At 46.8% G+C, this 17,381-nt stretch overlaps 1 protein-coding gene across 4 annotated transcripts in view; it reads right to left on the bottom strand.

Annotated features, from left to right (window-relative positions):
* Nucleotides 1-17,381, bottom strand: part of ZDHHC14 (zinc finger DHHC-type palmitoyltransferase 14) — a 289,684-nt gene that overhangs the window by 139,856 nt on the left and 132,447 nt on the right. The window lies entirely within an intron of this gene.

Raw genomic sequence — 17,381 nt, 5'->3', positions numbered from 1 at the left:
ATGACGGGAGCTGAGACTAATCCCAAATCTCCTGGCTCCAAGACCTTCACCTGCTGGTCACCTGGGACGCGATGGTTCTGAACCTTCACTAGATCAGTTAAAGTCGCCTCCAGAACTGATGCAAAGGCAATTCATGTCTAGAGCAACCAAGATAGGGCCTTTGAGAAAATTCTCTCTTCTCAAAGAGCCCATCCCTCTGGCCAAGCCGATAAACTCGACACATGCATTCTTAGCACTTAATGTAAGGACTCCGTCTCTTTTCCTTGCAATGTCCTACTTGTCTTGGTGTTTTTTAAAATCAGACATTGTTTCCTATGATTGTTTCAAAGCAAAATTTGTCTCTCTGCTTCTAATTGGAGGTAGAGACATTACCACGGTTTTAAGATCAGGAATGGAAAAACACAACATAGAAAATAGGACTGAAACTTAGTTGCTCATTTGCCCACAAACTTCAGGGAAAAGGAGAGAACTCCACCTCCGCCCACATGCCTGAGCTGCTGGGGCTCCTGTTGCCTAGCAGAGCAGGTTCATCATGAGTCAGCCCACAGAGCACTGGTTAACTCAGGGGAGGTGCTGGGCACTGGGGCTCAGCGGGCAACAATGACAGAGTGATGCTCACGTAGCTTCTGTCACATGCAGACGTGCTCACACCGGCTGCTGGGCGGCGTGTAGCCCTCCTCCTGCTCTGTGTCTCCCCCAAACCACAAATCACACGGTACCAACACTACGCTGATCTCGAGCCTTGTGATCAATTCACTGTGCAAATCATCCCCAAGACCAGGACGCGGAGGTAGGGAGAGGTCTACAAACACAAGGGCTCTTGGCTTAAATCCAGGTTCCAGAAGACGCATTTTGAGATGGCTTCTGAAAACCGAAGCAGCAAAGACTGAGTGGGAGGGACAGAGAGGAGGTCTGGGAACAGGAGGAGCTGCCCGGCTATACCTAAGAGCCCCTCTGGTGCCCATAAGTGACTGCTGTTAGGTACCACTTGCTGGAATCCCACATGTAACCACTCATGGTAAACCCGTCGCCTTGGCTTAAGGAAGGTCAAGCAGGAGCCAGTTCTTTCACCCAAGCAGGACTAAGACTCAGGGCCTCGGTGGAGATAAAAAAGGAAAGAAAAGCAATGGCAGGTGGGTGGTCTTTGTTCTAGCAGGCCTCCCACCCGGCAAGGGAACCTCAAACTCCAAGAAAATAAACAAAGCTGCAAGCAGCCTGCTGTGTGTGCAGAAGCAGCAAGGTCACTGCCCCCACCCGCCTGCCCAACAGCTTCCTGCAGGCGGTGTGCCCACAACCATGAGTGCTCGGGTGTGTGTACACATGCATATACACGCGTGCACACACACATGCATGCGGGTGCGCACGCGCGCACACACACACGTACACAGACACCTTTTCAAGTTGTCACAGGTGACGGCTTTTCATAGTGACCCAGTGGTGCTCACCTGTCAGCTCACACTGTGGCCAGCATGAGGGCTTTGATGACAAACACAGGCATTGCTCACAGCAGCCTTTAAAAAAACAACTCTCTCCTCTCGAGGTGATGACATTATCTTCTTGAAAAATAAAAAAGGAAAATCAAATACCAGCACTGCTTCTGAAATGTACTAAGTGCCAAGGCTGTAGGTGGCTCTGTGGCTGAAGGATGTAGGGTGAGGTACCACGGGTGCCCCCAACCCCTGAATGGACTCTTGGTTCAGGTCTGAGCTGGGCTGATGTCCTTAGGGTCAGAGGTCACTGTTTTGGGTGTATCTGGCTGAGTTTCAAGATGCACCATACGGCTGATTGCTCTGGGGGTCCTTTAGGGGAAGACGGGCCTTTGGGGTGCAACCCTCCCCTATCACATTGGCTGGAAAGTCGCCAGTCCCCTGCTTTGGGGGAACTGTTCTTGGCTCACAGTTTCCTGAGGAAGGGCTCAGTGACATGGTGTTCGAGGCGACGAGGATCCCTGTGATGCATGAGGCCTTGCCTGGGCCCCACGGTCATGTCGCTGCTTCCTGGCTGCAAATGACCCCTGTGCCCTCCACGCGGGTCTGTGGGTGTACACTCTCACAACATTGCTGGAGCTTTCAGAAAGGAAAGCAAAGGAAGCCCTGCCACCCCCCTCCTGCCCAGCACCACCATCTTCTGGTCTGTGTTGGGCAGATGGGGTGGGCGTGGGGCGCAGGTTTCTTCTGGAGGATGATGTTGCACCTGCAGGGGCTGAGACATTTATCAGCTCCACGCATCTTCCTGTGTCTGGTGACTCACACGCTCCCAGGATGGCCCATAGAGCCTCTGTATCTGCTAGCCTCTCAGTCCTCTTGCCCTGTTGCACTTCAGACCTGACCTTTTTTCTCCCTGATTCCGCCTTTCTTGCACCCTTCCTGTTGCTGGTGGAATGTGGCAATGGTCAAACACAAATGTGTTGATCGCTCAGTCATGTCTGACTCTTTGCAGCCCCAGGGACTGTAGCCTGCCGGGCTCCTCTGTCCATGGGATTCTCTAGGCAAGAATACCAGAGTGGGTTGCCATGCCCTCCTCCAGGGGATCTTTCCGATCCAGGGATTGAACTCAGGGATCAAACCCAGGTCTCCTGCATTGCAGGTGGATTCTTTACCGTCTGCGCCACCAGGAAAGACCAAAGCCTTAATTTTCATTTTTTATGGCAGCCCAATATTTTAGGTCCCATTCTCTCATCAAAACATTCATTTAACTAATAATTATGGATTGGGGCTTTCCTGGTGGTCCAATGGCTAAGACTCTCTCCACCTTCCAATGCAGGGGGTAAGGGTTCCATCCCTGGTGGGGGAACTAAGATCCTGCATGTCACACAGCACAGCCAAAAAATAAATAAATATGTAAATAAACAAAATCACATCATAAAACAAAAAATTTTTAAAATAATTACGAATTACTTAGTACATGGATTAATAGTCTGGGCGGAAAAGATAGGCCAGGTCCACATTTGGCACCATGGTACGGCAGAGACGAGCACTCAGGGTACTGTTGCCTGTCCACAGGGGTGACGGGAACATGCTCCCAGAACTCGGACAAAATTATTTTAAGAGCAAACTTAGATAGATTCAAAATATCGTTGATCTGTGCCAGAAGCCTGCACAAAATGTTCACAGCAACACTACAAGCACATCCATAGCAGGATGTATTCATAAGTTATATATCACTGTACAGTAAGGATATCAATGTACCCAATGCAACACACGGACATAATCACAATATGATGTTGGGCAAAAAGAGTACACTGGGAGTTTCCTTTATAGGAAGCTCAAAACAAGCAAAATTAAACCTATGATTTATTAGAGGGCAGGACAGTTGTTGGAGAAGGAAATGGCTACCCACTTCAGTACTCTTGCCTGGAGAATCTCATGGACAGAGGAGCCTGGTGGGCTACAGTCCATGGGGTCACAAAGGGTCAGACAAGACTGAAGCAACCTAGTGTGCCCACAGGACAGCAGTCCCTCTTGAGAACACAGTGGCTTAGGGGGACAGGAAGGGGGCTTGTGGGATGCCGACAGTTTTCTTCTTGCTCTGAGTGCTGCTCTATGACCCCATAACTTTTACTGAGCTGTGCTTATAATTTTGTACACTTTCCTGCCTGTATTTTGATCAAATGTTTACGTCAAAATGCATACTACTACTACTACTACTAAGTCACTTCAGTCGTGTCCCACTCTGTGCGACTCCATAGCCGGCAGCCCACCAGGCTCCCCCATCCCTGGGATTCTCCAGGCAAGAACACTGGAGTGGGTTGCCATTTCCTTCTCCATCATGCATATGTACATCTATTCGTACACGCAGTTGGTGCTAGCAGGCAACTCTGGAAGTCACTCCGGAGACTGTCTGAAAAAGGACAGCTAAGAAGCTTGGGGTGCTCTCCGTTCTGTGTGTGATTTGGCCCGAAGCTCAGAAAAGAAAGCCTAACTGAGATTATAATCACGTCAGCCAGAGTGCACTCAGTGCTCGGCTCAAAAAAACAGTGAAAGAGAGGCGGAGAGGAAGTTTGCAGTGTTTGTGCCTCTTGGTCCATCAGGAGGCTGGCAATATTCTGGTCAGCAGAGCTGTGTTCAATGGAGGGGGTCATCGGGCCTCGCCATTCTCGGACGACATGTCAAATAAGGTCATCTCTCCCTTCACTCTCACTGCTCACTTGCCCAACTGCCTTCCAACCATCCATTCAGTGTCCCTAGCCTGGGACACACTGGAGAGGTGAGAAGGACATTCTGTCCTTATAAAACAGTCACACTAAATCGACAGGCATCTTTCTGATACCACAGACACCTGAGAGGACCCGGATGCAAATGCTGCTGAAAACAGTGGCAACGGGGAGCTTCTGGACCTGCCAGGCTCAAGAACCAGACCCTGGACAGTGGAGACGTCACCAGAGCACAGAGCCCTGCCCCGACACTCCATCCTCCTGGAACTGGAGACTCAAGGCGTGTGTCCAGTGCTTGGATCCCAGGTGGCCACTCCCCACTGCCCCTCGGGAGCAGAGGCTGGTCAGCCTTCCCAAGGTCAGGTCCAGGGAGACTTTTCAGTGGTCAAGAGGCTTCAGGACTCAAACAGCCAGAGTCAGGGGGCTGTGCCTAGCCTCAGGGGTTCCTTCAAGTAGTGTGACATTTGTCACAGATCGCTCCTCGGTTCCCCTATCCACTAACACACAGAGAGACTAAGTATCACACTGGGGTCCTGGTATCCTTTCCAGTCCAACCTCTCAGTGAGATCTGAATATTAAACAACAGGCTCATCCAGGGATATTTCTGCTGTGTTGTCATTATTGTTCGGTCACTAAGTCATGTCCAACTCTTTGCAACCCATGGACGGCAGCATGCCAGGCTCCTCTGTCCTCCACTATCTCCTGGAGCTTGCTCAAATTTATGTCCATTGAGTAAGTGATGCCACCCAACCATCTCATCCTCTGTCATCCCCTTCTCCTCCTGCCTTCAATCTTTCCCAGCATCAGGGTCTTTTCCAATGAGTCAGCTCTTGACATCAGGTGGCCAAAGTATTGGAGCTTCAGCTTCAGCAACAAGTTCTTCCAATGAATATTCAGGGTTGATTTCCTTTAGGATTGACTGGTTTGATCTCCTTGCAGTCCGAGGGACTCTCAACAGTCTTGTCCAGCATCACAGTTCGAAAGCATCAATACTTTATGATCCAACTCTCATATCTGTACATGACTACTGGAAAAACTATAACTTTGATTATACAGAGCTGTCCTATCCCGTAAAACAAAGCCCTTCCACCCCTTCCTCCCCCTCCAGGAAGACCAAAGCCACAGCAGCCACAGCAGGGAATCCAGGGTCTGCTCTTTGCACAGCTCACTGTAAGCACAGGTGAAAGTGACCAGAGGTGCGGAAAGAGGAAAGTCATGTCATGCCAGCATTCTGACCATAGAGACGGAAACCCCTGCAGAGGGAGCAGGGAGACCTCCTTACATAGGGGCAGTGACTCCCCGCTGGACCCCGAGAGGGGAAGGCAGCCGCAGCCAGCGCCAGCCTAACAGCCATGGGCTCCCAGAGGAAGAGCCCAGAATCCACTTACACTCGCTTGCCTTCAATATGCCACATCCCAGTTGTTGTTTTTTTCTTTTGATCTCTGAAGCTATATTTTCTGCACTTCCCAATGAAAACTCAACTCCTTTTGTTCCTGCAGACACAGCCAGTTCTGGAGAAGCAAACTCAGTTAGGAAGACTGATGGGAGTCATCAGCCGCCGTCAGAGAAGGGCAAGGACTGTGACATCAAGTGACACAGTGGGAAGGGTGTGGGGTCTTACAACACTTACACGAGCGAGACCCTGGGCACATCGCTCTTCTCTGAGCCACGAGTGCTCGTCCATAAAATAAGGGGCTGGAAACTGACGCTTCTGAGTTCTCTTCCAGATGTATGATGGGTGGGTAAGGAGCCAATTTCAGATCAGAGAAGGCCTAGATTCTGAGCTCATATTTCATCACTAGCTGTGTGACTATCGCAAGTTGCCTAAACGCTCTGAACCTCAGGTTCTTAATTTGTAAAACAAAAGCAATAGTGATTATATATAATGATAACACAGTATATAATATACAAATACTATGATGCTACAATAGTAATAATGAAGACTGGATGAAGTTAATATGTATGGCATTTAGTGAGGTACCCAGCACAGTGTAAATAATAAATGTGCGTTCTAAGTCACTTCAGTTGTGTCCAAGTCTGTGCGACACTGTGGACTGTAGCCCGCCAGGCTCCTCTGTCCATGGGGTTCTCCAGGCAAGAATACTGGAGTGGGTTGCCATGCCCTCCTTCAGGGGATCTTCCTGACGCAGGGATCAAACCCACAATCTCTTATGTCTCCTGCATTGGCAGATGGGTTCTTAACCACTAGCGCCACATGGGAAGCCACTAAATAATAAATAGCAAAAGGCAAAACAAGCCGTGAGTGCTTTCACTGACAGAATCTCAAATGGGACACAGATTGTAATTGGGAGCAATAACAGCTAAGGTAATGGTGTGAACATTCAGAAAGGGCTGAATTACCATCAGATCTGACCCTGACTCTTTAAATGACCGACGCTGGCTTTACTGGCAGCTGTGAGACATCTTTTCTATAGGCGGTTCCTGAGACTTTAGTGCGCGTTCACGGAAGCTAATGGTAGACACTAAGAGAAGGCGAATGGTGCTGAACAGTCAATTTTGTTTTCATCTTACAGAGAGCAGTAAGCTATTAAGAGCAATCTGTGCTTAACAGCAAGATGTAACAGACAAGGGGGGCCAGCTCCCCTGGTGTCCTCCACTAAAGAATCTCCTTAAGAATAACAGCATCAACTATGCCTGATTTAGAAGCGGATACATTATTTAATGACGGGCTGTATAAGCTTTATTTCAGAAAATAAAACATCAGTGTTATGACAGTTACACACATGCCTTGTTCCGTGTGCCGAATACTAGGATTTTGTCTCTCTTCTGGGTTCTTTTGAGCTTTCTGTCTTGACAGTGAAATACTAACTGTATATAAAGGCAGAAACACAGGCATTTCCTGGGGTTAGGACAAGTATTTAACTGTAATATGTAAAATGCGTAACTCCTCAATAATGACGACAATATGGCTTGAAAAATATTTAGCGTTGTTGAATCCTCTGTTCTCTGTTTTGTTTTTTTTTTGCCTCTCGGCTTGCAGGATCTTAATTCCCTGACATTGAAACTGTGTCCCCTGCAGTGAAAGCACAGAGGCCTAACCACTGGACTCCCAGGGAACTCCCGAATCCTGGACTCTGATGAGTGCAGAAATCAGAAAATACGCATGCTGAAAGACAGATGTATTTTGATCTGTCCCAACAAGTTCACCCACATCAAAATAAGCTATGTATTTATTACCGCTCTTTCCCAAAAGCAGCCCATGGTGTGTGTCTGAATGTGTTTGAAGCCACAGACTATCTTCTACGTGGTACAGAAATGTCGTGCCAGGATGAACTGTAAAAATCCTGAGGAAACAGCCAAAACCCAGAGCAGAACTGCAAGGCTGCATAGGTCCAGGCGGCCACAGGCTAAGGAGGGGCTCTTGGGTGGGCAAGCCAGCCTGGCAGGGAGCCCCCTGTCGGCCGGGTGGCCAGGGGTGTGGACCCTGGTTCAGGGTGGTGTTTAGTCACTCAGTTGTGCCTGACTCTTTGCAACCCCATGGACCACAGCCCGCCAGGCTCCTCTGTCCATAGGATTTCCCACCCGAGAATACCGGAGTGGGTTTCCATTTCCTTCTCCAGGGGATCTTCCTGACCCAGGGATCAAACCTGTGTCTTCTGCATTGGCAGGCAGGTTCTTTACCGCTGAGCCAACAGGGAAGCCTCCTGCATCAGGGTAACTGTGCTAAATCCCGGCTCCACACTTACTTGCTGCTGCTGCTGCTGCTAAGTCGCTCCAGTCATGTCCAACTCTGTGAGACCCCATAAATGGCAGCCCACCAGGCTCCCCCGTCCCTGGGATTCTCCAGGCAAGAACACTGCAGTGGGTTGCCATTTCCTTCTCCAATGCGTGAAAATGAAGTCGCTCAGTCATGTCCGACTCTTTTCGACCCCATGGACTGCAGCCTACCAGGCTCCTCCGTCCATGGGGTTTTCCAGGCAAGAGTACTGGAGTGGGGTGCCATTGCCTTCTCCAGCTTACTTGGTGCGTGACTTCAAGTTCCCTAACCTCCCTCTGCTTGAGTTACATCAATTCTAAAATGAAGATAAGTGTCAGACCTATGCAGGAGGGTATTGTGCAATGTCTAATACAAATAATGCGCTTACGGTAGTGCTGATCACTGTCCTCCTCAATGCAGGTTATTACCACCTTTGAATCGCTCCTGTTCATCACCTCCACACCTAGAGCACATGGTGTGTGCATCTGCGTCTAATAAATCAAGACCACTAACAGGTACAACAAACACCTCGTCTACCAGTTACTATGAATACAATCAACTGCACAAACATTACCAAAGTAGCATTTGCTTACGGCATTGTTCTGGGCTTCCCCAGTGGCTCAGCAGTAAAGAATCCATCTGCAGTGCCGGAGACCCAGGTGACACCTGTTTGATCCTTGGGTCGGGAAGATCCCCTGGAAGATAGCATGGTAACGAACTCCAGTATTCTTGCCTGGAGAATCCCACGGACAGAGGAGCCTGGCAGGCTTATAGTCCATGGGGTGGCAAAGAGCTGGACAAGACTGAAGTGACTTAGCAAGCACGCATGGCACTGTACTAGGTGCTACACTGAACACACGTACACGGGTCCTCTAGAACATCACAGGATGTAAAGAAGTTAGGACATGCGACACGTGTGCTGAACAAACATGGAAATGAAATCTGCTGGACATTTACCGTACTTGCTAGCGGATGTCCTGTCACATGAAATTTCTCTTCCCCTCTACTCACTAGGGCTTCCCTGATAGCTCAGTTGGTAAAGAATCCACCTGCAGTGCAGGAGACCTGGATTCGATCCCTGGGTTGGGAAGATCCACTGGAGAAGGGATAGGCTACCCATTCCAGTACCCTTGGGCTTCCTTTGTGGCTCAGCTGGTAAAGAATCTGCCTGCAATGCAGGAGACCTGGATTCGATCCCTGGGTTGGGAAGATCCCCTGGAGAAGGGAAAGGCTACCCACTCCAGGATTCTGGCCTGGAGAATTCCATAGACTGTATTAGTCCGTGGGATTAAAAAGAATCAGACAAGACTGAGCAACTCTTGCTTTCTACTCACTAACCATTTATTTTACTCCACCCCACCACTCCATTCCAAGCAGAATGATTTGTTCTGTATCATAGAAAACGACACCAGGAAGCAAATATATTAAGAGAGAAATACCTGGCCCAGGGTGATTTAAGGTACTTTATACCTTAAAATTCCGTCCGACCTCAGCAGTAAAGGGAACCACCATCCAGAAAGAAATGTGAAGTGAGCAATCAAGGCTGTTTTGTCCCCACAGTGTGACTCTGGGACTCACTCACAAAAAAGATCTGAACTTTACAAGTAGATTTAGACGACACTGAGGCCTCGGCTCTGAGATGAAGACTGGGGTTGGCAAAGGTGGAGCTGCAGCCAGTTACTTTCCACGACTTGATTTCTAGATCACAAAGGTAAGTTCTGATTACACTTTTACAATCATTTATATCATTAATTTTTCAATCCTAAAAAGAGGGGGGAAAAATCAAAAGGAAAATGGCAAAATCATAGGCAGAACACGTAAAGCTGAAGCCACTGAAGGGCCGGTGGTTTCCGAGGAGGAGGGACGTTGCTGGAAACTGGGGCCCGAGGGCCGTACGTGGCTGCTGGGCAGGGCGCTGGGTCACACAGCAGCCGTGCCCGCTGCGGTTTGCACAAGCCTATTGTCCCTGGTGACCCTCTGCTTCCTGCTACACCCATCTGCCCATATGTGCTTCTTCTTCGGCAGACTGCAGAGCAGGCCAGTGGCAGAGCCCTAGAAACAGTGAACTTTGGAAGACAGGCCAAGAAAGAACAGTGACTATGAAAGAGTGTTCAGAAAATAAAAGAAGAACCCGAGAGAGCAGCAGCAGCGGAAAGCGTAGAGGAGAAAGTTCCGGAAGAGGTGAGATCGTCAAGCACTGAGGGGCCACGTTACACGTGGGTGAAGGAAGAGAGCTCACCAGCAAGCTGACACGAGCTGGTGTGGCCATCCAAGCCTCAAGTCTGCGGGACTGTGGACACCGAGGACAGGAAGCTCAGGACAAGCCAGCCCTCTGCTGTCCTAGGTGCCTCCTTCCCTCTGGTGGACAGACAGCTGTCTGGGGGGCCTTGTGGAAGCACAGTGGTGTCTACTACCCGATACCCTGAAGGATTATTTTCCTTTGCTGCCGACAGTGGCTCACACTGACATACCCCTGGACCCCAGTAGAACTCATCCATTGATAAGTTTCACATAGTGAGCAGATGAAGGCCCCCTAAAGTTGATGGGCTTGTTCACGCCTCCATCTAAGTTCTATATCTAATATAAATCTGGAAAAGATTTTGCAAAGATCGGGCTTGTCATTGCTACGTTTACTATCATCGTGTGGTTCAGGGAGAGGGACCTGGAATATTAACTAAAACGAATGAGAAATAATGTTTGCAGGGAATGACAGAGGTCTGCGTTATCGGAAGCACAAAGGGCAGGGGCAGAACAAGTGGACATCAACTTAGTGTTGACTCTGGGAGAGGCGGGGCGCTGGGGACATGTGGCCCTTGACACAGAGATTCCCAGAGTCACAGAAGCTTGGATTTCCAAGTGACCTCAGAACTCATCTAGTTTGGGAGTTTCTCAGTTTTTCTTGGTCTCTCCATTTACACGTTATTAAACTTCGATTTTTTTTCTAAGAAAAAAAGACGTCATCTAGTTCAACCTTCTCCTTTTACTCATGGGGACATTGAGAGAAAGGTTGATAAAAAACACGCTTGTCCAATGGAGACACTCGTGGTTAGACTTTGTGTTGAGGGAGATGAAGGCAGTTGCTAGAAGGAGATGGAAAGACTGTACTGAATCAAGTGAATGACATCAAAAGACCCGCCCTCACGAGAAACAGAACCTGTTATTTAACCATTGAGAGAGTCTAGGACAGGATATTCTCTGAGGCTAAGTTGGCAAAAGCCATTCACCACAAGAGCGACAGTGTCTTCTCACCGAACATTGACACCCCGGGGAGAACTGAACGAGAAGTGGAAATGAGCTGTCTGAACGAAAGCTCACCTGCTCTATTTTGGAGCCACACAGGCCCTAGTCTTGAGTTTAAATTTCACTCGCTCAGGGTTTTCCCAGGCTGTACTCAGTACCCCCTCTATCCAAAGGATTCTCCTGCCTGTACATCACTCCTTCAAATCAATCGTTAAAAATATCTTACAAGGTGGGACTTTACTGGCTGTCTGGTGGTCAAGATTCCATGCTTCTTACGCAAGGGATGCAGGTTCGATCCCAGGTCAGGAAACCAAGATCCCACATGCCATCTGGCATGGCCAAAAAAAAGTCTTATATGGCAAAGGTTGACTGGCCACCACAGAGGAAGGCTCGTTTACTCCTCCTTTCTAAAAAAAAAATGCCTTTATTTATTTTTCACTTCTGATCCCTGCCTCCCTAACTGTGAGTAAATATTTCCCCAACCTACAATGATGTCGGGGTTTCAATAACTTTATATACCTTGACTTATGATAGTCTTCAACCAAAGGCTTTTCCAAATAGATGACAGCTGCTGGTTTCCCCAGCCATACGATGGCTCGTTCCCTCATGGAACATTAATTGATTCATCAGATGTGGCCTCCTTTTACAAGAATCATGTTACTTTGCCACTCTTCTGCAACCAATCACATTTGCTTAAGTGCTCAGGAGCTTATATGTTTAAAATTATTATGTAATAGTTGACATGTAGAAATATAGAGAGATGGATAGAAAGAAAGTTATGAGATAACCAACAAAGACCTAACTATATAGCACAGGGAAATATATGTAATATCTTGTAATAAACTATAATGGAAACGAATCTAAAAAAGAATAGATATCTAAAAATGAATCAGTTTCCTATACACCTGAAGCTAACACAACATTGTAAATCAGCTATATCTCAATAAAAAAAAAATCTTCAGTTCAGTTCAGTTCAGTCGCTCAGTCGTGTCCGACTCTTTGCGACCCCATGAATTGCAGCATTCCAGGCCTCCCTGTCCATCACCAACTCCCGGAGTTCACTCAGACTCACGTCCATCGAGTCAGTGATGCCATCCAGCCGTCTCATCCTCTGTCGTCCCCTTCTCCTCCTGCCCCCAATCCCTCCCAGCATCAGAGTCTTTTCCAATGAGTCAACTCTTCGTTCGAGGTGGCCAAAGTACTGGAGTTTCAGCTTTAGCATCATTCCTTCCAAAGAGCTCCCAGGGCTGATCTCCTTCAGAATGGACTGGTTGGATCTCCTTGCAGTCCAAGGGACTCTCAGGAGTCTTATCCAACACCACAGTTCAAAAGCATCAATTCTTCGGCGCTCAGCCTTCTTCACAGTCCAACTCTCACATCCATAGTTATGAAGCCCCAAATAAAACACCCCAGTTTCTGTCAATAGACTAAAGATCAGCTCTCATTATCAGCGCCACTGGAGGTCAACTTTGTGTTCTGCCTGCATCTCACCTTCACAACTACCCCTCCTTAGAGAACAACCCTTGCTCTCCAACATAGTTTCACCACATATGGATATATCCTAACAATGTACTGCTTAAATCTACTTGCTTTTGAGTTTGCTAAGCATGGTATTCCACTGTAGGTAATCTTTGGCAACTTGCTTTTTTAAATTAAATATTAAGCTTTTAAGATATATCCATGTTGCTAAATGCAGCTGTAGTTTCTTCATTTTCCACTGCTGTATAATAATCCTTTGTGTGAACATACCACAGTTGCATTTTGTTGTTCTGCTCTGGGACATTGAGATTGGTTTCAAGTTTTGTTTTGTTTTTTGTCTTTTTTTTTTGCTATTACAACCAGTATTGTAATGAACATTCTCAAACATGTCTCTTGGAGGAATTGCACATTTTTTCCTGGTATATACACCTATTTCTGCTTTATATGCCAAAGCCTTTGACTGTGTGGATCACAATAAACTGTGGAAAATTCTTCAAGAGATGGGAATACCAGACCACCTGAACTGCCTCTTGAGAAACCTGTATGCAGGTCAGGAAGCAACAATTAGAACTGGACATGGAGCAACAGACTGGTTCCAAATAGGAAAAGGTGTACGTCAAGGCTGTATATTGTCACCCTGCTTATTTAACTTATATGCAGAGTACATCATGAGAAATGCTCGGCTGGAAGAAACACAGGCTGGAATCAAGATTGCCGGGAGAAATATCAATAAGCTCAGATATGCAGATGACACCACCCTTATGGCAGAAAGTGAAGAGGAACTAAAAAGCCTCTTGATGAAAGTGAAAGAGGAGAGGGAAAAAGTTGGCTTAAAGCTCAACATTCAGAAAACGAAGATCATGGCATCTGGTCCCATCACTTCATGGCAAATAGATGGGGAAACAGTGGAAATAGTGTCAGACTTTATCTTTTTGGGCTCCAAAATTACCGCAGATGGTGACTGCAGCCATGAAATTAAAAGACGCTTACTCCTTGGAAGAAAAGTTATGACCAACCTAGATAGCATGTTGAAAAGCAGAGACATTACTTTGCCAACAAAGGTCAGTGTAGTCAAGGCTATGGTTAATCCTGTGGTCATGTATGGATGGGAGAGTTGGACTGTGAAGAAAGCTGAGTGCCAAAGAATTGATGCTTTTGAATTCTTGAGAAGACTCTTGGGAGTCCCTTGGACTACAAGGAGATCCAACCAGTCCATTCTAAAGCCTTTCCTGATGCGAAGAGTTGACTCATTGGAAAAGACTCTGATGCTGGGAGGGATTGGGGGCAGGAGGAGAAGGGGACGACAGAGGATGAGACGGCTGGATGGCATCACTGACTCGATGGACGTGAGTCTGAGTGAACTCCGGGAGTTGGTGATGGACAGGGAGGCCTGGCATGCTGCAATTCATGGGGTCGCAAAGAGTCGGACACGACTGAGCGACTGAACTGAACTGAACTGACACCTATAAATGTGTATTTCCCTTTGTTAAGTCAAACGGTACGTGTGTGTTCCACTTTACAGGACAGTACAATCTCCTCTCCCAGAGTGATGATGGTGCCAGATGACACTTCCACCAGGAGGACATGAAGGGCCCAGTTCCCACACACACATCATCGCCAACACTTCACATTCTCGTGGGAGTAAAGAAGTATGTCACTGTGATCCTAATTTACATTTCCTGGATTGCTAATGAGGCTGAGCAAGTTTTGATGTTTTTGTCTACCACCTGGCTCCTAATAACTTTAGGCAATGCATTTTGTAGCCGTGCCTATCAAACTATTCATCAGCCCCAAATCTTGCCTGGAAGGATGGGAAACAGGACACATCAGAAAGCTCTGGCGGCTCTGAGTCTTTGTGTAAAATGGACCCTGTTGCTGACGCAGCAGTCATTCAACTTATTGCTGCTCGGTTAGCAGCAGTCTGTGGCTTCGGGATTTAAGCTCAGCTCAAAAGGTAGCCACGCACCATGTATGGGACTCCCACCCCTCTTGCATTGATTGGTTCAGGAATGGAGACAAGAAACTGGTCTAAGGAGATACAAAGAGAGGACTACTGGAGACTTCTGGGAAAACCCACCTGCTTCCCACAGCCATCCTGCACTCACAAGGAGAGCCAATCAAGAATAAAGTGGTCTGTGCGGCAGCAGAGCAGACAGATGGAAAAAACCTGGGTCTCTGATAGCGTTGCTGAAACTGCCAGATGAATCAACACTGAATCACTCTATCTTTAGGAGCCAAGTTATATAAACCAATGTGCTTCCCTGTTGCTTAAGCCAATTCAAACCTGGCTTTCTACTACCTTAACTAAAAGAATCCTGATACGAGTTATGTGGTTTAAAACGAACAAACAAAACCAACAAAACTCAATGAGCCATGAATGAGCCACGAATGGCGTTTCTGACACTTGTAGCGAGCAGGCCAAGAGCAAAAGGTGGAGTCGGGTAGATGAACTGATACCCCTGACTGTCACCACATTAGTGGACTGGTGATTGACGGGAGGGGGGGACCAGGTGCAGGGATGACAGTCAGCAACCTGGGATTGCAGAGCACAAGCTTCGAAACCTCCTAAAAAGGACCATTTAGAATAGCTGTTATCAACTAAACTCCACTCGAGGTATCTCCTGGAAGAGCTGACTAACGCCACCAAAGTCTGATGGCTCCCTTATCCTCTGTCTCTCAGCACTCAGGCGAAGTGGGCAACTCACACTCAGTCATGGTGCCCTGGCTTACATAGACTTGTCTTCTTGAAGCTTCAACAATTACCTTCTTGGTCTTCCCTTCCAGGGTGTATATATCCTAAAGGAAAAGCATTACGCTGGCTCCGACTCTGCAGTCTCCTTTCCACCCAGTGTGGACTCTGGTCCTGCTGACAATTCCCATGGCCCCTGAGAGAGCCATTCATTCTCTGGGAGTCTCATTTTCTCTCTCTGCCACCAGAAGAATATTGTAAGACTGTTGGGTGGATTTACAGCATCACATACTAAATGGTCAATGAATAAGAGCCGTGCTTTGTTAATGACTGATGCTGATAAGGGCCCGTGTTCTTGAACACGTGTGGTCAACAGCTGAGTCTTAGTCTCAGAATTCCTTTCAGCCCAGAATAGAATCCTGTGTCCCTAAGGAGTCTGGAAATACTTTTCCTCTTTGAGAAAAGTAAAGCCTCATTAAATTATATTCTCAACAACCAAGGAGACTCTGAGCAACATATGCAAGCCGAAGAACGATGATCTTGTTATCAAACCAGATTCATCATAAAACCAACCACTGATAGACTGCGACCAGTGCTACAAACCAGTGAACAGCTAAATCCATGATCCACAGATGAGGAAACCAGTCACAGAGGTGGTCTTGACTGTGCATCTCCAGGTAAAACAATATTGGCTTTGGGCACCGAGGAGCACGCTGAACACAAACACACTCTTTCTAACTCCATGTGTTTGTGGATCCAGAACAAGAGCCAACACAGATTTAATATCAGCACTTAGAGGCTGCATTTCACTGGCAGTCCAGTGGTTAAGACTTCACCCTCCAAAGCAAGGGGTGCAGTTTCAATCCTTGCATATGCCTCCAGCCAAACAAAACACAGAAAAGAAGCAATGCTATAACAAACTCAATAAAGATGTTAAAAACGGTCCACATCAAAAAAATCTTAAAAATATATATATAGATATATAACTATTGCATTTCATTAGTGCAATGAAATGTATCTAATTGCAGGCTATCAATGTAATCTTAAAGAACAAAAAATATTCAAGGATACAGCTAATTTAGAATAGAATAGATTCCCAAGATGATTATTTATTCAGAAAAAGATCAAGAAATGGTTAATATCTCCCATATCACATTATTTCAATTTTACACATTTTTTTTTACAAAAGTATCCTAAAGCAATAACATAGTTATCATAGAAATATTTGGAAACCATATAATGTATGTTGAATTATTTTTTGCAGTGGGAAAAAACATCTGATAATCAGCCTTGGAGGAAGGAAGGAATAACAACAGAACAAAAGGAAACAGGAAATCCAAAATGAGTCCACCCAACACTGAGTTGAGATTTAAAATTTCAAATGCTAGAACTGAGGAAAGAAAAATCTGAATTTTCATTATTTGCTTTCTTTTCACCATTAGCTGTCCTGATTCTGTCTAGGATTCTTACCCAGCAGAAGAAACTGTAAATTAAACTCAGCCTTCCCAATACACTAAATAATGAACTTCTTAATGAGCCCACCGTAATGGGTCTCTTCTTCCTGGAAACCGCAATTTACTTAATTTTTCTAAGAAACATCTGCTGTGGTTTTGAAAGGTTGCTAAGGAAAGGTTTTTTAAAAGGTGATACAAAGCAAGCAAAGTCTTTATTCTATTCTTCACGGAAAACATATTTAAAATGTAAACTTTTATTTAAAATTTCAAAAGCCATTTAAGGCTTGATCATTCTTCAGCTTCATGTAGGGACCATGGGCTCAGCTACTGGGGATCACAGTCACTCTAGGGCGATGGGGTGGGGGCTAGTCACTGTGGCCTGGGGGCATCACTAATTGGAGAATACGAGTAAAGCTGTTTCCCAGGTAACCGCACCCCACATTCCTCCACCAATAAATCCTGTCAACCATCGAAATACTCCTCATCCCAACTACCCCTCATCTCCTCCATCACCAGCCCCCATCAAGGCCGCCCTCCTCTGTCCTATGGACTCTTGTAGTAGCTTCTGCGTTTCCCCGTTTCCCCTCCTGCTCCCCTACACTCCACTCTCCACACAGCTGCTAGGGTGATTTCTTTTTAATGACTTCC

The sequence above is a fragment of the Ovis canadensis genome, chromosome 8 (assembly GCF_042477335.2).
Source record: "Ovis canadensis isolate MfBH-ARS-UI-01 breed Bighorn chromosome 8, ARS-UI_OviCan_v2, whole genome shotgun sequence".
NCBI lineage: Eukaryota > Metazoa > Chordata > Mammalia > Artiodactyla > Bovidae > Ovis > Ovis canadensis.
This window is presented reverse-complemented; position numbering and strand designations above follow the sequence as displayed.